Below are 15,542 nucleotides of genomic sequence, written 5' to 3'. Positions count from 1 at the left end.
CAATGATGGCGCCCCACAAGCTCTGTGACGATGGCGGCTCTCAGCTCTCTTACGGAAGCGGGTGGACGTCAGCAAGGACTCGACCGCTCCGACAGCTGTCCCTCCGCCAGGCTCCATTGCTCCTCCGACAGCCACGACATCACGCCAGCAGGGTGCCAAGATCTCTCCGGCTGCCACATTGGCATGTACTTAGGGCGCTAGCTCTCCCTCCGCTAGACACGTAGCACTCTGCTACACCCCCATTGTACACCTGGATCCTCTCCTTACGCCTATAAAAGGAAGGACCAGGGCCTTCTCAGAGAAGGTTGGCCGCGTGGGGACGAGGACGGGACAGGCGCTCTCTTGGGGCCGCTCGCTTCCCTCACCCGCGTGGACGCTTGTAACCCCCTACTGCAAGCGCACCCGACCTGGGCGCGGGACGAACACGAAGGCCGCGAGATTTCCACCTCTCTCACGCCCGTCTCCGGCCACCTCGCTTCTCCCCCCTTCGCGCTCGCCCACGCGCTCGACCCATCTGGGCTGGGGCACGCGGCACACTCACTCGTCGGCTCGGGGACCCCCCGGTCTCGAAACGCCGACAGTTGGCGCGCCAGGTAGGGGCCTGCTGCGTGCTGACGAACAGCTTCCCGTCAAGCTCCAGATGGGCAGTCTCCAGCAACCTCTCCGGCCCGGGACGGTGCTCCGTTTCGGGAGTCTTGAGTTCATGTCCTTCGACGGCAGCTACGACATGATACTCCTTCCACCGCCGCGCGACAACGACAATGGCGGCCGACATCCCGCCCGCCGGCGGCGGAACCGACGACATCTTCCCCGCGCGGTGGAAGAACAACACTCGAGCTCGCCCCATCCTCTCCCCCGCCAACGGAGGAGGAGGCGGGGCAACCAAGGCCAAGCGGGAGGCCGCGCTTCGTCGGCCGTCGAGCGAATCGACATCCCCAGCGCCCCGACGGAAGGCACGCCGGGCGTCGACCTCGCGTTCAAGACAAAGGCGAGCGTCGTCCCCCCGCGACACGCCGATCCCGAGCAAGTGGGCGACGTCGGCGCACTCGCGGAGAGCTTGCAGGACGTCGCCCTCGTACCTGAGATGACGGTGCAACCGGTCCCCGAAGTGACTACGTCGCTCCGCGTCGACCAAAAGGTACCGACTAATTCCCATCCTACGTCATTTCGACTCGGCCTCAACCCGCCTAGCGACCTCGCTTTGGCGGGCGCTCTCATTGAGGCGAGTGCAACCCCACTGGGGTTTCGTATGCGGTCGCCTTGGGACCGATTGACGGACGTCTCGACCTACGGGCCCTCTGGGTCCGAGGAAGATGACGATCCCAGCATCTGTTTGGATTTCTCCGGATTTGGCAACCCCAGTGCCATGCGGGACTTCATGACCGCATGTGACTATTGCCTCTCCGACTGTTCCGACGGAAGCCGCAGCCTTGACGACGAGGACTACGGCCCAAGCCGCGAATGTTTCCACGTCGAGCTAGGGGATCCCTCCGAAGGCAACCATCTTGGCATGCCGGAGGACGGTGATTTTCCTAGGCCGGTGCCTCGCGCCGACATCCCGCGGGAGCTAGCTGTGGTCCCCGTTCCGGCGGGGGGTCACGACCCACAGCTCGAGCAAGTCCGCGGGGCGCAGGCCAGGCTCGACGAGGGAGCAGGAGCGCTTGAGACGATCCGCCGGGACGTCGGGCAGGTATGGGCGGGCCAACCCCCGGCCGGAGAAATACGTCACCTGCCCCAGGGTCTCCAGCACCGCGTCGCCAACGATGTCAGGGTCAGGCCGCCGCCCGCATCCAGTGGGGTTGGTCAGAACCTGGCAGCCGCAGCGATGCTCCTCCGCGTGATGCCGGAGCCATCAACCACCGAGGGTCGGCGAATCCAGGGAGAGCTCAAGAATCTCCTGGAAGGCGCTGCGGCCCGACGGGCCGAGAGCACTGCCTCCCGAAGGCAGGGATATCCCTCAGAACTTCACGCCGCGACTTCCCGATTCATGCGGGAAGCCTCGGTCTACACCGGGCGCACGCGCAACACCGCGCCTGCGGCCCCGGGCCACCTCGGCAACGAGCACCACCGTCGCGACCGTCAGGCCCACCTCGACGAAAGGGTGCGCCGAGGCTACCACCCCAGGCGTAGGGGGCGCTACGACAGCGGGGAGGATCGGAGTCCCTCGCCCGAACCACCCGGTCCGCAAGCCTTCAGTCGGGCCATCCGACGAGCGCCGTTCCCGACCCGGTTCCGACCCCCGACTACTATCACAAAGTACTCGGGGGAAACGAGGCCGGAACTGTGGCTCGCGGACTACCGCCTGGCCTGCCAACTGGGAGGAACGGACGACGACAACCTCATCATCCGCCAACCTCCCCCTGTTCCTCTCCGACACCGCTCGCGCCTGGTTGGAGCACCTGCCTCCGGGGCAGATCTCCAACTAGGACGACTTGGTCCAAGCCTTCACCGGCAATTTCCAGGGCACGTACGTGCGCCCCGGGAATTCCTGGGACCTTCGGAGCTGCCGGCAACAGCCGGGAGAGTCGCTCCGGGACTACATCCGGCGATTCTCGAAGCAGCGCACCGAGCTGCCCAACATCACCGACTCGGATGTCATCGGCGCGTTCCTTGCCGGCACCACCTGTCGTGACCTGGTGAGCAAGCTGGGTCGCAAGACCCCCACCAGGGCGAGCGAGCTGATGGACATCGCCACCAAGTTCGCCTCTGGCCAGGAGGCGGTTGAGGCTATCTTCAGAAAGGACAAGCAGCCCCAGGGCCGCCCATCGGAAGAGGCTCCCAAGGCGTCTACTCCGCGCGGCGCCAAGAAGAAAGGCAAGAAGAAGTCGCAATAGAAACGCGACGCCGCCGACGCGGACCTTGTCGCCGCCGCCGAGTACAAGAACCCTCAGAAGCCCCCCGGAGGTGCTAACCTCTTCGACAAGATGCTCAAGGAGTCGTGCCCCTACCATCAGGGGCCCGTCAAGCACACCCTCGAGGAGTGCGTCATGCTTTGATGCCACTTCCACAGGGCCGGGCCACCCGCAGAGGGTGGCAGGGCCCGCGACGACAACAAGAACGAAGATCACCAAGCAGGAGAGTACCCCGAGGTCCGCGACTGCTTCATGATCTACGGTGGGCATACGGCGAATGCCTCGGCTCGGCATCGCAAGCAAGAGCGCCAGGAGGTCTGCTCGGTGAAGGTGGCGGCGCCAGTCTACCTAGACTGGTCCGACAAGCCCATCACCTTCGACCAGGCCGACCACCCCGACCACGTGCCGAGCCCGGGGAAATACCCGCTCGTCGTCGACCCCATCATCGGCGACGTCAGGCTCACCAAGGTCCTGATGGATGGGGGCAGCTGCCTCAACATCATCTACGCCGAGACCCTCAAGCTCCTGCGCGTCGATCTGTCCTCCGTCCGGGCAGGCGCTGCGCCATTCCACGGGATCATCCCTGGGAAGCGCGTCCAGCCCCTCTGACGACTCGACCTTCCCGTCTGCTTCGGAACGCCCTCCAACTTCCGAAGGGAGACCTTGACGTTCGAGGTGGTCGGGTTCCGAGGAACCTACCACGCGGTACTGGGGAGGCCATGCTACGCGAAGTTCATGGCTGTCCCCAACTACACCTACCTGAAGCTCAAGATGTCGGGCCCCAACGGGGTCATCACCGTCGGCCCCACGTACAAACACGCGTTCGAATGCGACGTGGAGTGCGTGGAGTACGCCGAGGCCCTCGCCGAGTCCGAGGCCCTCATCGCCGACCTGGAGAACCTCTCCAAAGAGGTGCCAGACGTAAAGTGTCATGCTGGCAACTTCGAGCCAGCGGAGACGGTTAAGGCCGTCCCTCTCGACCACAGTGGCGACACCTCCAAGCAGATCCGGATTGGTTCCGGGCTCGACCCCAAATAGGAAGCAGTGCTCGTCGACTTTCTCCGCGCTAACGCCGACGTCTTTGCGTGGAGTCCCTCGGACATGCCCGGCATACCGAGGGATGTCGCCGAGCACTCGCTGGATATTCGGGCCGGAGCCCGACCCGTCAGGCAGCCTCTGCGCCGATTCGACGAGGAGAAGCGCAGAGTGATAGGCGAGGAGATCCACAAGCTAATGGCAGCAGGGTTCATCAAAGAGGTATTCCATCCCGAATGGCTTGCCAACCCTGTGTTTGTGAGGAAGAAAGGGGGAAATGGCGGATGTGTGTAGACTACACAGGTCTCAACAAAGCATGTCTGAAGGTTCCCTACCCTCTGCCTCGCATCGATCAAATCGTGGATTCCACTGCTGGGTGCGAAACCCTGTCCTTCCTCGATGCCTACTCAGGGTATCACCAGATCCGGATGAAAGAGTCCGACCAGCTCGCGACTTCCTTCATCACGCCCTTCGGCATGTACTGCTATGTCACCATGTCGTTCGGTTTGAGGAATGCGGGCGCGACGTACCAGCGGTGCATGAACCATGTGTTCGGCGAACACATCGGTCGCACAGTCGAGGCCTACGTCGATGACATCGTAGTCAAGACAAGGAAGGATTCCGACCTCCTCTCCGACCTTGAAGTGACATTCCGATGTCTCAAGGCGAAAGGAGTCAAGCTCAATCCTGAGAAGTGTGTCTTCGGGGTGCCCCGGGGCATGCTTCTGGGGTTCATCGTCTCCGAGCGAGGCATCGAAGCCAACCCGGAGAAGATCGCAGCCATCACCAGCATGGGACCCATCAAGGACTTAAAAGGCGTACAGAGGGTCATGGGATGCCTCGCGGCCCTGAGCCGCTTCATCTCACGCCTCGGCGAAAGAGGTCTGCCTCTGTACCGCCTCTTAAGGAAGACTGAGTGTTTCGCTTGGACCCCTGAGGCCGAGGAAGCCCTCGGGAACCTGAAGGCGCTCCTTACAAAGGCACCTGTCTTGGTGCCCCCAGCTGATGGAGAAGCCCTCTTGGTCTACGTCGCCGCTACCACTCGGGTGGTTAGCGTCGCGATTGTGGTCGAGAGGCAAGAGGAAGGGCATGCATTGCCCGTTCAGAGGCCAGTCTACTTCGTCAGCGAGGTACTGTCCGAGACCAAGATCCGCTACCCACAAGTTCAGAAGCTGCTGTATGCTGTGATCCTGACGAGGCAGAAGTTGCGGCATTACTTCGAGTCTCATCCGGTAACTGTGGTGTCATCCTTCCCCCTGGGGGAGATCATCCAGTGCCGAGAGGCCTCGGGCAGGATCGCAAGGTGGGCGGTGGAAATCATGGGCGAAACGATCTCGTTCGCCCCTCGGAAGGCCATCAAGTCCCAGGTGTTGGCGGACTTCGTAGCTGAATGGGTCGACACCCAGCTGCCGACGGCTCCGATCCAACCGGAGCTATGGACCATGTTTTTCGACGGGTCGCTGATGAAGACGGGAGCCGGCGCGGGCCTGCTCTTCATCTCGCCCCTCGGGAAGCACCTACGCTACGTGCTACGCCTCCATTTCCCGGCGTCCAACAATGTGGCCGAGTACGAGGCTCTGGTCAACGGGTTGCGGATCGCCATCGAGCTAGGGGTCAGACGCCTCGACGCCCGCGGTGACTCGCAGCTCGTCATCGACCAAGTCATGAAGAACTCCCACTGCCGCGACCCGAAGATGGAGGCCTACTGCGATGAGGTTCGGCGCCTGGAAGACAAGTTCTTCGGGCTCGAGCTCAACCACATCGCTCGGCGCTACAACGAGACTGCAGACGAGCTGGCTAAAATAGCCTCGGGAAGAACGACGGTCCCCCCGGACGTCTTCTCCCGGGATCTGCATCAACCCTCCGTCAAGATCGACGACACGCCCGAGCCCGAGGCACCCTCGGCTCAGCCCGAGGCGCCCTCGGTTCGGCCCGAGGTACCCTCGGCCCCCGAAGCCGAGGCCCTGAACGTCGAGGAGGAGCAGAACGGGGCCACGCCTGATCGAAATTGGCAGGCCCCGTACCTGCGATATCTCCGCCAAGGAGAGCTACCCCTCGACCAAGCCGAGGCTCGGCGGGTAGCTCGACGCGTCAAGTCATTCGTCTTGCTGGGCGATGAGGAGGAGCTCTACCACCGGAGCCCCTCGGGCATCCTCCAGCGATGCATCTCCATCGCCGAAGGTCAGGAACTCCTGCAAGAAATACACTCGGGGGCTTGCGACCATCATGCAGCGCCTCGAGCCCTTGTCGGGAGTGCTTTCCGGCAAGGCTTCTACTAGCCAACGGCGGTGGCTGACGCCACTAGAATTGTCCGCACCTGCGAAGGGTGCCAATTCTACGCGAAGCAGACCCACCTGCCCGCTCAGGCTCTGCAGACGATACCCATCACCTGGCCCTTTGCTGTATGGGGTCTGGACCTCGTCGGTCCCTTGCAGAAGGCGCCCGGGGGCTACACGCACCTGCTGGTCGCCATCGACAAATTCTCCAAGTGGATCGAGGTCCGAGCCCTGAACAGCATCAGGTCCGAGCAGGCGGTGGCGTTCTTCACCAACATCATCCATCGCTTCGGGGTCCCAAACTCCATCATCACTGACAACGGTACCCAGTTTACCGGCAAAAAAATCTTGGATTTTTGCGAGGATCACCACATCCGGGTGGACTGGGCCGCCGTGGCTCATCCCATGTCGAATGGGCAAGTAGAGCGTGCCAACGGCATGATTCTACAAGGGCTCAAGCCTCGGATTTACAACGGCCTCAACAAGTTCGGCAAGCGATGGATGAAGGAACTCCCCTCGGTGGTCTGGAGCCTGAGGACGACGCCGAGCCGTGCCACGGGTTTCACGCCGTTCTTCCTGGTTGACGGGGCCGAGGCCATCTTGCCCACTGACCTGGAATACGGCTCCCCGAGGACGAGGGCCTACACCGATCAAAGCAACCAAGCTAGCCGAGAAGAATCGCTGGACCAGCTGGAAGAGGCTCGGGACAAGGCCTTACTACACTCGGCGCGGTACCAGCAGTCCCTGCGATGCTACCACGCCCGAGGGGTCCGGCCCCGAGACCTCCAGGTGGGCGACCTGGTGCTTCGGCTGCGACAAGACGCCCGAGGGAGGCACAAACTCACGCCCCCCTGGGAGGGGCCATTCGTCATCACCAAAGTTCTGAAGCCCGGAACATACAAGCTGGCCAACAATCAAGGCGAGATCTACGGCAACGCTTGGAACATCAAACAGCTACGTCGCTTCTACCCTTAAGATGTTTTCAAGTTGTTCATATACCTCGTACCCACGCAAAGTTTAGTCATCAAGGAAGGGTCGGCCTCGCCTCGGCAAAGCCCGACCCTCCCTCGGGGGCTAAAAGGGGGGAGACCCCCTCTGCGTCGAAATTTTCCTCGAAAAAGGATCTCTTTTTAGCAGAATTTCTTTCGTGCTTTTTGACTACTTCGAAAAGCGGATCCTGGAAACGACGGAGTACACGTAAGCAGCCAAGGCTGACCGAGCCGAGGGACTCCTACGCCTCCGGGATACGGATACCTCACTCATCACCTTCTGCGATAAGTAACTCGCGTTCGGATAAAGTGATTCCGCGGGCCGAACAAGTCTTCACGTTCGGAAGCTCTTCTGCCGAGGCGGTCCTTCAAGCCTTCTCGACTGAATCGGTGACAGGGCCTCATGGACGGGCGAAAGTACGCGTAAGCGGCAAGGCCGACCGAGCCGAGGGACTCCCACGCCTCTGGGATACGGATACCTCACTCATCACCTTCCGCGAGAAGCAACTCTCGCCCACACAAACATCCCTGTTACCGACGGAAAGTCCAGATGCTCGAAATAAGAGGAAACGAGACGCGGCTTTACAACGGAGCGAGGGTGTGTTTTCTGGCCACGACGGCCGTAGAAGGCACACGCTACAAGACAATCTGATCCTGCAGGCTCGGGTCTTCACGCTGAAGGGGGCTGTAGCACCCTCGGCATCGACGACGCCATCAGCGAGGTCCGACCCAGCCTCGGACGGCGACGCGGTCCAGGGACTTCTCCGGGAATCCGGCCCGAGCAGGCGGCTCGGCCGGTTACCCCTGGGGCCTCGGCCAACCATCTTCCGAGGGCGCCAGCCCGACCCGAGGCCTCGGCTGATCGACTCCGGCGTCGGCCCCGCTGACGGGCAACCCGGCTAGGCTCCGGCCAACCAGGTTCCCATTTTCGAGCCAACTCCGCCTCTGTTCGTACTGATATCGCTACCCCTGGCCTCGGCTCATTGAAGAGCGGCCAAGGGGTCCCTTTAACTAAGCTAGAGGAGCCTCAGACGACAAGGCCGATCGAGCCGAGGGACTCCTACGCCTCCGGGATACGGATACCTCACTCGTCACCTTGACACGGGGCGACTCATGCTTGGTGAAGCAGTTCAGATAATCGACAGGCGAGACTTAGTGCTCGAAAATGAAGAAAAAACACGGCTCCGTGCCAAAATTACATACATGTTCAGGCCTCGACAGCCACAATGAACAAAAACACTGGCATCCAAGGTGCCATCACAAACGGAACTCCGGTTCCCCCTCCGCAGGTACGAACAACCCCACTCCATAGGGGAAGGCCTGCGGAGCAACAGGAGACTGACGGGCGGCTCGCCGCCGCCCGTTCCGATTACAACGACAACCACCCCCACCCCGGGCGGCGAAGCGGCTTCGGCAGCAGCTTCGGGGCAGGTGTCACGACAGGAGGGCTCTCACCCGCAGAGGACGAGAACCAGCCATTCAGGCCGGGAGACGGAGACCCAGGGCTACTGGCGCCCTAGCCGGGTGACGGCGGCCTACCTATCCCGGCATGGCTGGAGGAAGTCCCCGTGAGACTGAAGGATGCCATTCTCCCCCAGGCGCCGGGGGAAGAAAAGGGCAGCCGACCCATGCGGGGGCAGCCCCCCGACTCGCCTCATCCTCCATCTTGGCCTGGATGACAAAAATCCTTGAGGCCGAGGGAGGGGCAGAGGCCGCAGCCCGGCTCGCTTTCCCCCACCATCAAGCCGGAGGTCACCATCCTGGGTGACCGCCGGTGGAGGGGTGCGGCCGGGCTGCATGATGAAAATCCTTGAAGCCGAACGATGGCTGAAAGGTACCAACTCCCACGGAGTTGCGTTCCTCCAACGAGGATGCGGAAAGACGGCGGATACCCCCCATCCGGGGGCTTGGAACATGGAAAGACACGACGCATAAGGGAGGAAGAAGACATGGTTGCCTTCCGAAAGGGGTCGCCCTCCTTTTAAAGGCAACTCTACCTACGTGCGCCCCCAAACGCCACGGGCTGAGTCTTCTCCAACACGCTCCAAGACCCTCCCCTGCGGCTCGGGGGCTGGGTCCCGCATGTCATGCAAACCGGCTCAGAGCAGAAGAAGCCAAACCGTCGTGCGTGGTGCACACAACCGCCCAGCGGTTACAAGCGACCCCCCACTTTTGCCCAGACCAACGGGCGGAAGGGGCGGGCAGCCATGCAGGCGGCATGCAACCGCGCCAGGTGGACGCGCTTCTCCGACTTCTGACACGCCAGCTTGGAGGCCCAGGCCCACGCGTCACGCAACCAGCGCGCCAGTTGCTGCATGCAAGCAACCGCACCGCCACTTGCGCCACCGTCGCACCTCTTCGGTTGCGGAACCTATGCCGCGACTCGAGGCGACCAAGCGCACGACCCAGCAGCGCCAGCCTGGCGCGACGGTCAGTGCGGCCGAAAGTGGGCCGGCAGTAATGACGGTGGCAGGCGGGCGGGAGCAGCAGTCACGTCGTCAGCCAGGCTCACGTCCCATCCAGGGACAGCAAGAGAGCCTCCTCCCACGGCGTGAAGACGGTGCGCCCGTGACCCGTTCCTCGAACGGCTCGCGCACGCGCAACGGCCGCCCCGTCAACCACTCGCCCCGTCGCATTAACTCCGCGGCGGGACAGGCGGCGCCTCTGGCAGGAGAAGCGGGCGACGCTTCGCCTTCGCCGTAATAATCGCGCCAAAAAAGGTACGCCGCGTCATTCGATTTCGTATCCTTTTCCTTTTTCCTCTTTCTCTATCTCTTGCAACAGGGACCGGGAAAGGGGGATACCCCGAAAAGGATCCTTCTCTGTGAAGGAACCGGGCTTCGAGCCCCCCTACTGATCAGAGGTTCGAAGGCTGGCCCTCCAAAGGGTTCAACAGTCGCCTCAGATCGCGTGGGCCCGACACCTACTACTGGTCAGGGGTTCGAAGGCTAGCCCCCCGAAGGGCTCCATGGCCGCCTCAGGCTACTCGGGCTCCGCGCCCATTACTGATCAGGGGTTCGAAGGCTGGCCCCCGAAGGGTTCACAGTCGCCTCAGACGCCGAGCGAGGGATGACCAGGGGTACGTTCGATACATAACCGAGGCTCGGGCTGCGCTCCCGAGGTACCCTAGGACATTTCCGAGACCAGCGGGAACGATCTTGTAACGGAATCCCATCGGAGGGAGGCATCGAGCCCTCGGACCCCGTCGCCAGGGGACCGGGTCCGGCAGATCACCCGCAGGTACTTTTGGGCGTGCCTCTGGGCCCCTAGCCGACCCCCAACGAACGGGGCACAGACGTCCACTCGGATTACCCGCTTGCAGCTCACCGGAGACACCATGTTCGGTGCCCATCGAGGGTAACATGGCGCTCTCCCCCCCTCCTCCTTGCGGAAAGGCGATGCAGGGGCATATGTGAAAAAGCTGAGTCTGTCCCTGATCGTCCTCTCGCCCTGTGCGGAGGCTCGGAGGCTGCTCTCGCAAACCCGACTCCGGCCAAACCGTTGACAGCGTCAACATACCAGCCCGAGAGCTTGGGCCCCGACCGTGCACCCGGGCTACGGCCAGTTCGCATGAGGGAACAACCAGACCAGCCGAAGCATTACGCAAGGCATTAAGACCTCGAAGGAGTGAAACCACTCCTCCGAGGCCTCGGGGGCTACACCCACCGGAACAAAATGCAACCGAGAAAGGCTGGTCCCCTTGCAAAAAAGTGCGACGAAAGCCTCCAAGCGAGTGCTAACACTCCCTTCGAGGCTCGGGGGCTACTGTCGGGGACCATAATTAGGGGTACCCTCAAGACGCCTAATTCTCAGCTGGTAACCCCCATCAGCATAAAGTTGCAGAGGCCTGATGGGTGCGATTAAGTCAGGGATCAGTCCATACGAGTGACTCGATCACGCTTCGCCCGAGCCTAGCCTCGGACAAGGGCAGCCGACATCGAGGGACTTCCGTCTCGCCCGAGGCCCCCCTTTTAACGGCGGACACATCTCCGGCTCGCCCGAGGCCTTGGCTTCGCTAAGAAGCAACCCTGACTAAATCGCCGCACCGACTGACCGAGTTGCAGGAGCATTTAACGCAAAGGTGGCCTGACACCTCTATCCTGACGCGCGCCCCCCGGCAGAGCCGAAGTGACCGCCGTCACTCCGCCGCTCCACTGACCGGTCTGACAGAAGGACAGCGCCGCCTGCGCCACTCCGACTGCAGTGCCACTCGACAAAGTGAGTCTGACAGGCAGTCAGGCCTTGCCAAAGGTGCCATAGGAAGCTCCGCTCCGCCCGACCCCAGGGCTCGGACTCGGGCTAAGACCCGGAAGACGGCGAACTCCGCTCCGCCCGACCCCAGGGCTCGGACTCGGGCTAAGACCCGGAAGACGGTGAACTCCGCTCCGCCCGACCCCAGGGCTCGGACTCGGGCTAAGGCCCGGAAGACGGCGAACTCCGCTCCGCCCGACCCCAGGGCTCGGACTCGGGCTAAGACCCGGAAGACGGCGAACTCCGCTCCGCCCGACCCCAGGGCTCGGACTCGGGCTAAGGCCCGGAAGACGGCGAACTCCGCTCCGCCCGACCCAGGGCTCGGACTCAGGCTCAGCCCTAGAAGACGACGAACTCCGCTTCGCCCGACCCCAGGGCTCGGACTCCGCCCCGGCCTCTGCCGAACGATCTCCGCCTCGCCCGACCCAGGGGCTCGGGCTCGGCCTCGGCCACGGAAGACAGTCTCGACCTCGGCTTCGGAGGAGCCCCCACGTCGCCCGACCTGGAGCACAGGCCCGCCACGTCAACGGGAAGCGCCATCATCATCCTACCCCGAGCCGACTCGGGTCACAGAGAACAAGACCGGTGTCCCATCTGGCTAGCTCCGCCAGATGGGCAATGATGGCGCCCCACAAGCTCTGTGACGACGGTGGCTCTCAGCTCTCTTACGGAAGCGGGTGGACGTCAGCAAGGACTCGACCGCTCCGACAGTTGTCCCTCCGCCAGGCTCCATTGCTCCTCCGACAGCCACGACATCACGCCAGCAGGGTGCCAAGATCTCTCCGGCTGCCACATTGGCATGTACTTAGGGCGCTAGCTCTCCCTCCGCTAGACACGTAGCACTCTGCTACACCCCCATTGTACACCTGGATCCTCTCCTTACGCCTATAAAAGGAAGGACCAGGGCCTTCTCAGAGAAGGTTGGCCGCGCGGGGACGAGGACGGGACAGGCGCTCTCTTGGGGCCGCTCGCTTCCCTCACCCGCGTGGACGCTTGTAACCCCCTACTGCAAGCGCACCCGACCTGGGCGCGGGACGAACACGAAGGCCGCGGGATTTCCACCTCTCTCACGCCCGTCTCCGGCCACCTCGCTTCTCCCCCCTTCGCGCTCGCCCACGCGCTCGACCCATCTGGGCTGGGGCACGCGGCACACTCACTCGTCGGCTCGGGGACCCCCCGGTCTCGAAACGCCGACAATAGTACAAAACAATACTTTGCACGGCTATATGCATGCTTTGCTAAGCACGGACTTATACACAACGTTTATGGTCTGTTTTGGGCAGACATTGGTTTGATGAGAGGCTAATTCCGTTCCTGGAAATATACTGAACCAACAAGTCACTCCTGGTTCCTAAACATATGTTTTACGCTAATAGGCTTTGGTTACCTAATGTTGGACTTAATTTGCATAATTTTATAGTATCTTGAATAGACTAATCACAAGACATCATCGAAGAGGTGAGAGCTCCATCTAAATACCTTCCATCAATACCGGCCGGAGGATGAAGGGTGCTTTGGCACCTACAATTGTTTTGGGTTTGCACCAAGGGGGTTACAAGTCAGAAGGGTGCGGACTGCGGACAGATTTAGTCTCTGTTTGTTTCCTTTTTAGATTATATAAGTTGGATTACGATGAAAGGGTGGAAAGATAAAATATTACTTTGGAATTATAAATAAGGTGAAATAAGCTACCCAACGCTAGCTTATTTGTATTCTCAAAGTGATATTTTATCCTCCTACCCTTCCATCGTAATCCAACTTATATAATCTACGAGGGAAACAAACACACCCTTAATCCATTACAAACATTTTACATAAGTACCTGAGAACGTCGTGCCCTCGTCGTTTCTCTAACCTTCATTTGGGTCGTTTATGATAGCTCGCGTATGTATACCTCCTTTGTCTAAAAATACATTGTGTATTGCATGTTATATCTCATCTCGTACTGAGATGAGGTTTGCCTGCTACACCTTCATCTTTGTCACGTGCAAGTTTAGCGGACCCCTGCGAGAACGGGGATGGAGAATTATCAGAGTGCAATCTCCGGTCTGGTGGTGTAACACCCTGATTTTGGGGGTATAAAATTTCTTTCTAAATTATCACCCAAAATCATGTGTTACTCTTCTTTTTCTCACTCTAGGCTTTCTCTCTCTCTAGATCCTCTCTCCATTTTTCCTTTTTATTAGAAATAGCTTAAACTAGTGGAGGTTAATTATTTATTTTTATCAAAACCTTATGAGTCATGACATGTTGCATCATGCTGAGCTTAAAATATTCTTTGAAGTGTTGCACAAGTTTGAATTTATTTGAAATTGAAACCTAGTTTGAATTTGGATTTGAAAACTCTATAGAAAAAGAAATGGAAAAGGAATTAGAAAATCCAGAGAAAAAGAAAAGGATAAACCAGCCCAGTCGGCCCAAGTCGGCCCAGCCAGGCCGCGCGCCCTCCCTCCCTCGCTCGCTGCCCAGTGGGGGCGATCTGTTGGCGCCAGTTTTTCTCTCCCGCTCTCTCTCTCTCTCTCTCTCTCTCTCTATGTCTCGTGGGCCCGGATCGCCAGTCGCCGAGCCGTTGCCTCGCGCACCCCTTTCTTCTCTCTCTGCGCCGTGGGCCTGCCCTATCAGTTCCGCCCCCTCCGCGCTCGCCAGAGTCCGCTCCAAGCCTCCCCGAGCTCCGCCCCGAGGTGAGACACCCGTCCCCGTGCCCAATTTCCCCTATTGCGCCCTGTGTTCGGCCAATTTCACCTTCGCCGGTGCTCAGCCGCGGCAGTCCGCCGTGCTCGCGCGGTGGCCGACCGATTTAGCCCGGTCTAGTTCCCCGGAGTAGGTCCCTGCTGTGTCACCCCTGCCTCTGTTGAAGCTAGCCCGGGCCTTAGCGCGCCTTAAGTCCCCTCCCCGTGACTTGAATGGCTCACCGGAGTTACTCCGGCCCGCCCGAGGTTTTCTCACCGCCGTTCTCTCCTCTCTTCCCATGGATTCATGGCCTCTTCCCCGCCATTGAGTTCGCCGTGGCGCCTTCTCCCTCTCTGCCCAACTCCGGCGACCCCGGAGCCACCCTAGCTCGCGCCAGCCTCAACTCCGGCGACCTCACCGCCGCGGAGAGGAGCGGCGCCGCATGTAGCCGTCTGTTTCCCCCTGGTATGATCCCCTCCGTCCGATTCAGATCGAACGGCTCAGATCACAGATAACGCTTCGCGCACGCACGCCCTAACGCCCTGGCCCACCTGTCAGCGCCCAAACCCTCTGGTGCTGGGCCCGCTCGGTCAGCGTGCTCTCCCCCTCTGTCGCTGACACTCCTTGGCCCGCCTGTCAGCGCTCGCGCGTGCGTGCCCTCGGCCACAAATCTAATCTCAGCCGTTGGTTCTAGATCTGACGGTTAGATTCACCCGATACCCCTTCGCGCGGTAGTTTTCTTAAAGAGACCCTCAGTTTATTGGAAATCAACCCATCGTCCCTGGTTTCGCGTGCAGGCCCCTGTAATCTTGCAGATTTAGCCCTCTACTTTTAAATATTCACAGAATTAGCCCTAATTTCATATTTTGAATTCCCAAACTTGTTTATTTCATAACTTTTGCATATAAACTCCAAATTTAGTGATTCAATTTGCAAAATGTTCATAGAATTATTCTCTGTTTAAATAAAATGGTTTCACTTATTGTCTGCACACTCTAATTTTTAGGGTTGAATATGAACTAATGTAGATGTATGTTTTATTTATTTAATAAAATAAATAAAAGGAGAACCTTAGAGATTTAAACATGTGTAAGCTTGTGAGATTAATAATGTGTATTACATGAGTTTACCTCTTTCCTAAATTTTAGGTCACAATAAAATAAGTTGAACCATGTTTATGTACTTGTAAGTAACACTTAGGGGAAATAACAATCTCTTTTCAAATAAAGTAAATGTATGTTATAGTTCATGTTATACTTTGAATTCATTACCCCTTATGTAGTATTGTGTCCTTTTAAGATGTGTTCCAATGTTTGTACATGTTTGATGTGATGTTCACTTGTACTTTCTAAATGTATTGAATGCATGCTCGCTTTATTTAGACAACGAGCAGTCCGAGGTTCCTGAGTGTGTTGTTGGAGACCTCTCTGAGCAACAACTTGGTGAAGGCAAGTGTCCTCTGACCTATT

This window comes from Zea mays, chromosome 3 (assembly GCF_902167145.1).
Source record: "Zea mays cultivar B73 chromosome 3, Zm-B73-REFERENCE-NAM-5.0, whole genome shotgun sequence".
Lineage (NCBI taxonomy): Eukaryota > Viridiplantae > Streptophyta > Magnoliopsida > Poales > Poaceae > Zea > Zea mays.
Note: the sequence above shows the minus strand (reverse complement) of the source record.